A 12,706-nucleotide genomic window follows, 5' to 3' on the forward strand; every position below is an offset into this window, starting at 1 on the left:
TATAACCTAATAAGTGGATTAATCCACTGATATGGATTAATTGAGTGGAAACTGGACAGGTGGGGTGTAGGTGGAGGAGGTGGGTCATTGGGGGTGTGACTTTGGGATTTTCATTTTGTCCCTGGTGAGCACAGCTCCTTATTGCCATGTTCTGAGCTGCTTTCTTTGCCATGCCCTTCCACCATGATGTTTTGCCTCCCTTTGGGCCCAGAGCTATCGAGTCAACTGACTCTGGACTGAACCTCTGAAACCGTGAGCAAAAATAAACTTATCCTCCTCTAAGTTGTTCTCTTCATGACTTTTGGTCACAGAATGCAAGGCTAACTAAAACCCAATTATTGATATATATCCAGAAGTCAGCACAGGTCTGACTAATAGCAGGTGCTCAATAAATATAGGTGGAATGAAGACATAAATAGATAGACACTTCCAATGGAAGAACAGCCTTCACAAATCTTGGTCATCTATGACCAAGAAGGAAGAATTTTACCTTTGGGCAAGAAATTGCTTCTCCACCTTGTCCAACCCCGTGTTTACTCACTAATTAAGGAAATATTATTTGGATTCCAGTATTGGTTGACCACCCAGCATCCATCTCCCACTCTTTCCTGAGGGGAATCCCGTTTTAATCAAATTTTCACAAGGCTCTATGTGGAAGGTGACTCCATCCTTTTATCCAAGGGTAGAAAATGGTTTCCTAATTGCTGTATAATGATGACGATTGTTGTTTCAGAGGTGGTCACATGACCTAAGCAGGCCCCATCCAATGACAGGAAAGTCTATGTTGTACTTTATAGTACTGCGGGCTATGGACAAGAATCTGGGGCCCTAATTGTCATTGGTAGCCATACTGAATGACTTGGAATGTGGTAGATCCTGACTCAGAAATCACTTAAGCCCTTAAGGACATCCTGAGTCATTGATCACATGGTGTGGAGCCTTCCATGCCTCAGGACTTCATAAATACCATAATCATCACTGAGGTCAGTTTGCAGTTTTCCTCTTACTTGCAGCTCAAAGCATTTAATGGATGTGGCTCAAGTTCTAGAATCCTCAGTAGTGATGTGTCTTTCATTACTGACCACCCTTACCACAGGGCATAGGATGTGACCACAGCTAGCCATCAGAACACCCCATTCCCTGTCTCACAGTGGGGGTGTGTAGGAGGTCTGCTTAAAGGGCCACAAAGGGATTATTAGAGAAGTTGGGGGAGAAGGTCTTTCCTCTCATGAGATACAAACACCCTTTGGATCTGAAACTACTAGACCCAGTTGAAATGTAGAGAGAGGTTATCTGAGAAAGTAGCTCACACAGTAAGAAACCAAATCAAGAGGTACACTACACACTCAGTCTGAAACCAAAGTGGACTTTCTCATTTCATGAGCCAGTAATATGCCTTTTATACTTAAGTTGTCTTGAGTTTCTGTCACTCAAAATTGTCTTTCATGAAACGTTCTGTAGCAACCTGTGTGAAATGATGGCAACCTTTTGACTCTCAGTCATACTCTAATCTAGTCCGCTGGACCTCCTTTGGATAAGCTTATTTTCTTTGCACAAGTGTGTATTTTGGTCTTTTCCATCGGATTTTAAAATAAGCCTTAACATTTGATTCTGTGGAACTATCAGACAAATGCAAAAAGACATATTTGTTCCAAAACAACTGGCTATAATAAATTATCAAAACCTAATGAAATTTACCATAATGAGATGGGTTATATAAACTATTATTCCTTATCCAATGAAATACTATTAAAAGGGATTATGTAAATCCACATTAAGAGATAAGGACATGCATTCACAATACACTGCTAAACAGAAAATTTTATAAAACATTATGCAAAATCTCTTTTTCAAATTGTCAAAGTACACATACACACACACATACACGCAAGTATATTTGCGTACAAGTTTGTAAGGCCATCAATCAAAATAACAGCCAGACCCTCACTTAGTGTGAATCTGTCTACATTTTACAATCACTGTCTATACTTTTTAATTTTTCCATGCTGAATTTTTATTTCTTGTGTGATTTTTCTAGGTGGTAGGAGATTTTAGAGGTAAAAGCTCTGTTTTATACTTCTCTAATCTCTGAGGAGCTGGGAGGCTTGGCATATGGAGAAATCTTAAAAATATCTTTTTATTGATTGATATACTCAATCTGTACAAAATTATTTGCCTGTGGGGTGTTTTGAAGATGTCAATTTAAAAATAATTAATGCTGTGTTTTACAGCCTTGGGGATAAGCTAGATAATACATTCCCGAATTACAATGGCCTCAAACCCTCTTTTGCTGTGTGACTTGGCTGATCCAGTGATACACAGGTTTTAACATTATCCTTGAAAGGACATCCAAATTCAGTAATTGAAATACAGAACTGCACATCTGTGGATTAGCCAAGACCTAAATAAGCTGTCTATCGCTGACATATTCAACTCACTAAATAGCCAACCCTGCTTAGAAGTCCATAAACCATCTCAGCAAGAATATGTCCCCATATTAAGTATCAATCTTGTTTCAGGGCAAGAAGCTCTGTCTAACACAGGGTAATATCAATGCTCAGATCGGGACAAGAAATGAATAGATCTGCCAGGCTTTCAGTGCTTTTAAGGATGCCGGCTAAGGGGCATCAAGATGGTTTCCATGCACAGGCAAGGTGAGGAGGGGACACCCACTGTCAATCAGACACTCTGTAACAAAGAACTTCTGGGGAGTCCAAGGGACCTGCAAGGCATAGGGGCTCTCTTGTCAGCTATTGTATTGAGGATACACCTGCCACTGTGGTTATAGAACCTCTTGCTGTAAAAGTTTGCCATGTCCACCTACGACCCCTCAAAAAGAGGTTCCCGCTGGAAAAGCATGCATAAGCAAACTGAACATAGCAACAAAACAAAGGTACAAGGTTCGAATTCAAGATTCAGGGTACCTACAGGAAGTAGGACATTGGTGGTACTATCAGTGCAACAGGCAAAAATATTTTTAAAAGAGTTAGGCAATTTCAGATTCATTTGACCATTCCTACATTTCCAAAGGACCTAATAATATCATTGATGATAATGATATTAATAAATAATATTTGCCACGGCTTGTTGAGCCAGAAATTCCAGGCATGATCCAGGTACTTTACATAAGGTTATACAATACAGTCCTTTATGAGGCCTATCTTATTTAATTCTTTCAGTTTCTGTGGGAGAAAGGGCCCCATTTCTCAGATGACTCAAGAGAGTTTAACAATTTGCCCTAGGACACATGGCCAGCAAATGGCAGTGATTAGATTTGACCACAGGACTCTCTCAAGCCTCCCCTCACAGCTCAGCTATCCAGCTGTCTCTCCCTACAGAGGTCATTTCTTTCATTTCCCCTCCCTCCCCTCCCTTCCTGTCTTCCTCCTTCTCTCCCTCCCTTCCTTCCTTTCTTTCTGCAATACTAGGGATTGAACCCAGGGCCTCATGTTTGCTAGGCCAGTGCTCTACCATGACGTTGCCCCCCTGGACCTTTTAAAAAAACTTTTACTTTGCATCCAAGTTACCCAAGCTGGTCTTGAACTTATGATTCTCCTTCCTCAGCCTCCTGAGTAGCTGGGATGATGGGCATGTGCCACCGTGCCTGGACTACAAGGCCATTTCTGATTCATGACATTTTGTTTTTCAAAATGTTGGTCAGCTGCCTTCTCCAAACACACAGAGGGAGGAGCAGTTTTAGAATCCCAGCCATCCATTTTGGGGCGCTGTTTGTTAGAGCCACTGATGTTCTTTACTAATGTTATTATTTTTACAAGGTGCACCACAGAATACAAGAGAGCTTTGAAGTCTCAAAAAAGTTTGAGCTGTCCCCATATCCTGGGCAGCACAAATGTGTTGGAGTTCACTGTGGAATGTGAGCCCCCAGCCTGGCTGCAGCCACCAGAACAAGTCAGCGAGTGGGACCTGTTCTGGAAATGACGAGTGAAGGATGTCGAGGGAGAGAGAGAGAGAGTGGTTCTTTTGGAACTTTAGCTGAGGTTTAGGACCACAGGGGCTTCTCTTCCATGGAAACTTGTCGAAACCCTCTGTGTGGAAACCTGTACTTTGACCTTGATCATGTGCAGCCTGGAGCATGAGCCATGGATGATATTTGTGTGTCTGGCCTTCCTTCCCTTCAAGGTCAGCAACGGGGTCCTTTGCATGCATACTCACCCTGTCTCAGGATGGGCTGGTACAGAATGATTTATACGGAATGAATAGATCCCAAGGACAGTGGTCATCATGGAGTAGCTGGTGTCCAAAGAAATGTTACATAGCATTGACAGGGCACAGACAGCTGCTCAAAGAGATGTAGCCTGGGGCCTTGCAGGAAGCCCAGGATAGGTGGAGGATTTCACATCAAGTCCTACACTTGACACCTCCAAGCTGTGAAACTTTGAGCAACTCATCTTATCTCATTGAGATTTCAACGTGAGACTCATCAGGTCATGTTCTCCAGTTAGCTTACAAGGCTCTGGTGAGAAGTATTTGGAAACAAATGGGCAGGGAACTCGGACGAAGCGGAGCGCCTCACACACAGTCACTGTTGCAACAGCAACAGTGCCATGGGGATATGCCCAGGCTAGCCTGCTGCAGAAGAGGAGGCATGTGGAAGAGACCAGTCACTCCAGTTGCCCCAGCTGAGGCTGTCAGAGATCAGTTGATGAGTAGCTCACCCTCCAGCAGGAACCCAGCTGAGACTGGCCCAGCCCAGCCCAAGTTCATCAGCTCAGCAAAACCCAAAGAGAGCCAAGCAGTTGTTTGTTGCTGTGTGCCCTTGAGGTTGTGAGGTCATCTGCTGCACAGCACTACTGTGACAATATGTGGATTGTGTCCTTTGAGACACACATAAGAGGGGAAGCCAAAATAGCCAAAAGAGCTACAGTGAAAACAGCCATCATTAGTATCTCCCAAGAGAGTGGACTTGAAAAATCCCTAAGACACAAGATGACAAATTTGAACTTCCAAGGGCAGCCAGGACTTCAGTTGAAATCATGTTTATGTGTTTAAAGTATGCACCATCCACAGGCCATCAAAGAAAAAGATGATCCTTTTCTGAGGAAGACACACCTTAGGATTTGAAGAGTTACTTGTGTATTAATTCCACAATGAAGGGTGGAGCGTCAACTCAAAGCCAGAGGCACAGGTTGGTGGGAATGACTTGAGGTCCAGTTGCGAGGACCCGAGGTAAGTGGCTCCCCTTAACTCAGAGTGTGAAAACCCTAGGACATGGCAGAAACGGCTGGTTACCTCTTCATTAGCCATTCACTCATTTATCTTGCAAACACAACCCTAATGTTGTTCTGAGTAAAAACATCCTCAGTTTTTTTCACCTTCATTGGGACTAACCATGACCATATGGCACAATTTTGTCCAATGAGAATAAGGCACAAATCACACTAAAGTCATCCTTTCTTCCTGCCTTCGATTTTGATAGGAAGTCTGGAATGGTAACAGCCATTGTATGACCAAGAGACAACAAAAATGAGGGTACATACTAACATGCTAAAGGTAGCCAAGACTCAAAGACACCATTCTCCATCTGAACTAAGGTCTCAAACCATCTCCTTCCATACTTCTTATTATGTGAGCAAAGGAACGGGTTATTTCACTCACTATTAGTATGTACTTGCAGCCATGTGCCTCTCTAACCGATATGGGGCGTAAAAGATCTGGCTGGGCCAGCATAGTGTAGATGGTTGGAGAAATCTTCACAGAAGAGGTAGCTATTGAACTGAGATTTTAAAAGATAAATACTATCTCATCAGGCAATTTCAAAGGTTGATTGGGACTAATAAATCTAGAGAAGTTTGGCTACGGTTACCTAGGGTAACTAGAAATCACTGTGGTCTGTGAGTTAATGGGGGTGAACAGGCAGTAGCTGAACTGTCCATATATAAGTGCTTCTGAATGGTGAAGGCAGATGTGTTTGAGTGGCCCTTTAACCCTGCTGTTTTACGTGGCCTCCGCAGTCAGCCGTTTTCACAGATGATTTCTTTTTACGACATCATCTGCACTCCTGCCTCTGTCTTTCATTTCAACGAAGGTAGTGCCGAGGAAACGATTCCTAGGGAAGATCTGTAGAACTCGGGCCTGAGTGGAAATGGTTCTAAATCTCTCAAGGAGCCTGGGTTTGAATAATCAGATAATAGATGTTTCTTTTCCTCCTCTTTTTTTTTTTTTTCATAGCTTCCAGCGATCACATGATTAGGCTTGGAAAAAATAAAAGTGATCTCTTTGAAAAGCATCTTCTCCCATGACAGTCTCTGCATCTCATGGCCCAAGGAGGCCTCAGGGAAAGGGATCATAGGCCTGCTCCTGGGTTCTGCTACCACTATGGATTTTATTCTTTTGGAAACACGCTGACTGCAGAGAGACAAGTGGTGCCTCACAACCCAGAACAAGGTGTCCCAACGAGCCCTGGGGGAAGAGAATGGCAGGCAAGAAGAATGTAGCCGATTGCCATTGGCATCTCCTCTCTGTACCACCACGTTCTTCAGGTCTTATTGAGTTCCACGGACTTTTCAAAGGTCAGAATCTGCCTCAAGTTCTTTGAAGACTTTGGTTTCATCTCGCAGGATAGTCAGTGAATGTTGGGCAGCTAACTCTGTGTCGGGAGCCCACAACCAATGTCTGGTGGAACTGGTGTACCAGTTCCCCAGCTCCCTCTCTCTCTGGGTGGGGTAGCTCTAGGTGGACTCCCAGGGTTTCCCAACTGGACTACACTTCAAGTGTCCAGAGTGTTGTCCAAGAGCTTCTCCCATGAGCATCCTTCCTTCCCTGTCTCACTTTCTACTCCTGTATTTCTGTCTACCTCTCAAGTAACCACATACATTCACATTGTTGTCTCCGGATCTCTTTCTGGTTGAGGCAAAATTAAAATAAGAAGAAGTGAGTTAAGGAGGATTGTGGAGGTGGGTGAAATACGATTTGAAAACAAGATGGGTCACTCCCAGAAACGACTGTCTTCCTAAAGTCTAGGGGACTCTCTACTAGGCCCCACCCTGGGGTCATTTTATCGGTTGGCATTGTGAAAGTCTTGGGGCCACTGCCAACTGAAAAAGTTGATCTTGCAAGCACTCAAAGTTTAAAGGACGGGGTATATGTGAAGGTACCTGCTCCATTAGCACAAATCCTATAATTGTTTTACTTTAAAGGAGTTTCGAGGTGCCTAGGTGTGGGCTGGGGTGTAGTTTGAGTGGTAGAGTGTTTGCCAGGCTTTCAGGAGACTCTGGTTCTATTCTATCCTCAGCACTGCAAAAAAGGAAAAAAAAAATAAAAATTAAAAAGCGATGCTCAGGTGTGGGACAGCGGTTCGGTGTTCTTGGAGGTCTCCGTATTGGGAGTCATTGTTTTGGAGCCTTGGGAATAGCAGACTTTCCCTCTCCAAGGAGATGATTTAGTAGAGGATGAGGATCCAGGTGCCCCCTTGCTTTCTTGTTTCTTCCCCTTCTCTCCTTTTCTGACTCCAAGTGACACTTTCACACTGTCCACTCCCTGAACTATTGGCTCCTAAGTCCTTAAGGAAGTCATTGAGTCTTTCAGGCTGTTTTCCTTTGATACCTCCTGAAGGAGGCTCTGGGAACAAGGTTTGGGCTCCTGGGCTGAGGCTGAGGCTGAGGCTGAGGCCGACGTGGGCCTGCAGGGAGCACCTGTGGGGCAGGTACACGCTCTCTCCATTTACTCTCACAATCTGCAGGAGAAGATGCTGGGTGCCAAATGGAGACAGAGGCACAGGGAAGTCCAGGAACTTGACGTTCACGACATAGCGAGAGGCAGAGGAAGGATTCCAACCCAGGGGACCCACTCTTCAGTGGGCTCTCCCGACCACCAGGCCACAGGGCACGTCTGAGAGAGGACTGTCTTCCTTCTCTTTGAGGGGAATCTGCTCCTCTCACCTCTGCCAGACTTCCAACCCCTTTCTGTGGAGACCTGCTTTAAGATGGGGGCTCTTAAGTTGGATCCGTAAGCTCCAACTCCCAGGGAGCTCTTAGAATTCAGAACGTTGTTGGTTTGGATAAGGATTAATTACACTTTTGTTCTCATTAGCTAATTTTCTATTATTAATTTTTTAAAAATTTTTGATGTTTCTATTTTATTTAGTGATATATGATAGTAGAGTTTATTTTGACGCATTTATACAAACATGGAGTATGTCTTATTCTAGTTAGGATCCCAGTCCTGTGGATATACGTGATGTGGAGATTCACTGTGGTGTATTCGTATATGTACATAGGAAAGTCATGTCAGGTTCATTCCACTGTCTTTCCTATGCCCACCCCCTGTCCCTTCCCTTCATTCCCCTTTGTCTAATCCCTGAACTTCTGCTCCCTCCCTTTGTTGTGTGTTAGCATCCACATATAAGAGAAAACATTCCACCTTTGGTTTTTTTGAAATTGGCTTATTTCACTTAACATGATAGTTTCCAGATCCATCCATTTACCAGCAAATGTCATATGTCATGAAACCATTGTTTTTTTAATGGCTGAGTAAATGTTCCATTATGTATCTTTACCACATTTTCTTTTTTCAGATTTTTTTATTTATTCTTTTTAGTTACACATGACAGTAGAATGTGTTTTGACATATCATACATACATGTAGTATAACTTCCCATTTTTGTGGTTGTAGATGATATGGAATTACACTGGTCATAAATTCATATAAGAACAAAGGAAAGTCATCTCTGATTCATTCTACTGTCTTTCCCACCCCTCCTCCTTTCTCCCCATACCCCCCTGCCCAATATGGTGAACCTACACTCCTACCTCTCTACCCTCTGTCATGAGTCAGCATCTGCATATCAGAGAGGGCATTGGACTTTGGGTTTTAGTGGTTAGCTTATTTCACTTAGCATGATAGTCTCCAGTTCCATCCATTTACTGGAAAATGCCATAATTTTATTCTTTTTTATGGCTGAGTAATATTCCATTGTGTGTGTATGTATGTATGTATATGTATGTGTGTGTGTGTAATATATATATATATATATATATATATATATATATATATATATCACATTTTCTTTATCCATTCATCTGTTGCAGGGCATTTATGTTGGCTCTATAGCTTAGCTACTGTGAATTGAGCTGCTATAAACATTGAAGTGGTGGTGTATGTGTTATGTATGTTGATTTTAAGTCCTTTGGGTATATGCTGAGAAGTGGGATAACTGAGTCAAATGGTGGTTCCATTCCTAAGGTTAAATGGTGGTTCCATTTCTAGTTTTTTGAGGAATCTCCATACTGCTTTCCAAAGTGGTTACACCAATTTGCAGTCCCACCAGCAATGTATGAGTGTGCCTTTCCCCCTACGTCCTCACCAACATTTGTCGTTCCTGTATTCTTGATACTTGCCATTCTGACTGGGGTGAGATGAAATCTCTGTAGTGTTAATTTGCATATCTCAAATTGCCAGTTCTGACTGACAAATTTGTGCATATTTATGAGGTACAATGTGGTGTGTTTTGTTTGCTTGTTTTTTGCAGTGGTGGAGATGGAATGCAGTGCTGTTAGGCAAGCTTTCTGATATTGAGCTGCATCCCCAGGCTCAATGTAATGTTTGATTCATATTCACGGTGGGTAATTATCACCTCAGGATGATACCTATCATCGTAAACATTTATCATTTCTTTAAATATTCAAAATCCTCTCTTCCAGCTATTTTGAGATGTACAAAGCATTATTGTTAGCTATATTCACCCTACTGAGCCATTGTTCTCCCTAACTTCTAATTCAAATTCAGCATTTCCTTCCTCAATGAATATAGGCAATAAGTCATACTAGGTTTGTCAAGTTCTGGGATTAAGTCCTCCATGGAAATCACGGATCTTTCATATCACACCAGTGGTGTTGCCGAGACCTTGAACTATTATCTACACTCACCTCTACTGCAAAAATAGGTAGTTATATGCTAGATAGTAGATGCTAGATCTTCTATCAAATGAATTAACAAGTGATCGCAAATATTACCGTATCACCGTGTACTTTAATATGTACCTGTTATGGTTTGGATATGAGGTGTCCCCAAAAGCTCATGCATGAGACAGTGCAGGAATTTTTAGAGATGAAATGATCAGAATTATGACCTAATTAATGGATTGATCCATTTGATGGATTGATGATTTGAATGGATCAATGTGTGGTGACTGTAGGGAGGTAGGGTGTGGCTGGAGAAGGCGGGGCTCATATTATCCACGGCTCCTTACACCCAGCTCTGTCTGCTTTCTGTCTGTCCTTAACTGGGCAGCTTTCCTCTGCATGCCCTTCTGCTGGGTTGTTCTGCCTCATTTCAGACCCAGAGCTGTGGAGTCGGCCGACCATGGACTGAACTTCTGAAACCATGAGCCAAAGTACACTTTTCCTCCTCGTGGTTGTTCTCGTTGGGTACATTGGCCACAGTGATGTAACCCTGAATAACACAGAGCCAGAGTGATCCATAAAAAATGGGAACTCCCTAGCATCACTGCTAGAGGATCTAAATAGTGGTTCTGGGCTGTGGTAAAGGGGTCTGCATTTCTAACTAGCACCACATGAAGGTTCTGAATCAGGTGGTCCAAGGGAACACACTCAGAGGGAATCCTCAAGTGTTCCCGTCTATAGGGCCCTAGTAGGACAACTTGAGGTGGTCAAATCCAGGATAGTGGGAGAAGGAGGCTGGTTTGTTTGAATGGGGCCTGCAGGAAATGAAGGGCTTTAAATAAGCCCAATTTAACAAAGGGATTATTTGAAGCAGTACAGTCAGAGTCAGGGGAGCCAACAAAGATTGTTGAGGCACCTAGTCCTTGTAAGAGTGGGAAGCTGTGATCTGTTTGATCTGAAGGTGCAAGGTGTGGGAATGGAGTTGCCACAGCCAGGGTGGCGATCGTGGGGAAAGAACTTCTCAGAAGATCTGGAATCCGAGAGGAAGAAGGGAAGCAGCTGTTGCCAGACCCTGGATAACCAGGAGGGAGTTGGGAAGAAATGCCCAACCTCTCTGCTCCTGTCCTGCTTCTCACTGCTTGTACTGGAAGCCAGAGGATTCATCCTTAGTGACTGAGTACAGAGCAGGGCATTGAAGAGCAGAGAATGGGAAGGGGTACAGCAGAGAAGACCACTAGGAAGCATGAGGAAGGAGGGAAAGGAGAAGGGAGGCACAGAGGGGAGAGGAGGGCCTCTGGAGTGGAAGGGTGAGAAAAGGGACCCAAATCCATTTTAGCTGCGACTCCACGATGTACCCATGAATCTGAAGATGTCCACAATGGGAATATACAGAGCAGAAGTTTACGATGGTTTTGTTCACTTCTGTATCCCCAGGCCTAGAAGACAGCTTGACACAGTTTCTGGAATTTTCTTGAATGAATGAATGAATGAATGAATGAATGAATGAATTTTTAAACCACTGTCAATGGACCAGGCCCTGGGCCTGGTGCGTGGCATGCGTCTGCTCATTTTACCTTATAATCATCCACATGCAGAAATTGGGCCTGTAAATTTTCCACTTTGAAGGTGAGAGAGCTGAGGTTTGAAGAGAATAGCAAAAAGTACACAGTATCTACAGAGTCATCGTTCATCCAAATCTAGTGCAGTAAGACTTCAACGTCTATGTGAACTCCAGGTGCTGAGGAAGGAGAATTCTCTATCTTCCCGGCATCTATCCCATCCATATATTTCCATTGACATTTAGTATGAAAAGGGAGTTGGTTTTCTGATGGTATGAGCCACTATCTGATTGCTCAGAAGCAACGTTTTTGGATTTCCCAGATCAGAATCCATATGCCATGGGAGACTAGTAAAGTAGCAAGGAAGACAGGTCAGAAAAGCAGAAGAACCCAAAGAACAGTATGGTGCCAGGTGACACCCCAGCCTGAGCCCAATTCTGCACAGAACTCTGGCATATAGATCACACCAGAGACTCTGTCTTTCCTTGAGGCACAGGAATTAGTCATTGGCTGTAGACCACCTGAGAAAATGCAAATTCCTAGGAACTTTCCACTCTCAATGGATCTTGGTGAAGTGGCCTCAGTAGCTCAATGTAGCTTTTTAAAGGTCACCAGGGTGATCCAGAGCACAAACAAGAGCTGTGTACAGGCACCCAAACTGGTGAGGAAGATTCATATGGATCTGATGGGGTGCCAACATGTCTGCTAAATATGTAACCAGAACACTTGATATTAAAGCTGGGAATAGAGCTATTGAGGGGAAGAGTTTGGTAAGATTATCTGAAGGAGCTGATTCTTACATTTCATCTGAGAAGATGAACAGTCATTATCCAAGCAAAGAATCCAGGACAGAACTAGCAAGGGAGCAGCATCAATAAAAGCAGGGTGTCTTAAATTAATATGGCTTATGCTGAACACCATGAATCATTCACTGTTGTTGGAGTGTAGATTGTGAGTGAAGAAGCAGAGACAGAGCCGGAGGCATAGTGACATTCAGTTTGGGGAGGGTCTTATATGCCATGCTGAACTACTTAGATGATAAATCTGGATTTTCTGTTCTTAAGTAGGAATCACTGTAGGCTCCACCAGATGAACCTCACGATCATGGTTGTGGTACTGATGATCTGATGTGAAGATGATGGTGATGATGCTGGTGGTGATGATGGTGATGACAGTGACTATGATAGGATGATGATGGTGACGGTGACAATGATGATTTGATGATGCGATAATGACAAAGATAAGGATGGTGGTGGTGACAAAAAATGATATTCGTTCGACATCAGC

At 43.3% G+C, this 12,706-nt stretch overlaps 1 protein-coding gene across 1 annotated transcript in view; it reads right to left on the reverse strand.

Annotated features, from left to right (window-relative positions):
• The window catches only part of Slc24a3 (solute carrier family 24 member 3), a 448,141-nt gene that overhangs the window by 146,958 nt on the left and 288,477 nt on the right, over window positions 1-12,706 (reverse strand). The window lies entirely within an intron of this gene.

The sequence above is a fragment of the Urocitellus parryii genome, chromosome 6 (genome assembly GCF_045843805.1).
Source record: "Urocitellus parryii isolate mUroPar1 chromosome 6, mUroPar1.hap1, whole genome shotgun sequence".
NCBI classification, from domain to species: Eukaryota; Metazoa; Chordata; class Mammalia; order Rodentia; family Sciuridae; genus Urocitellus; species Urocitellus parryii.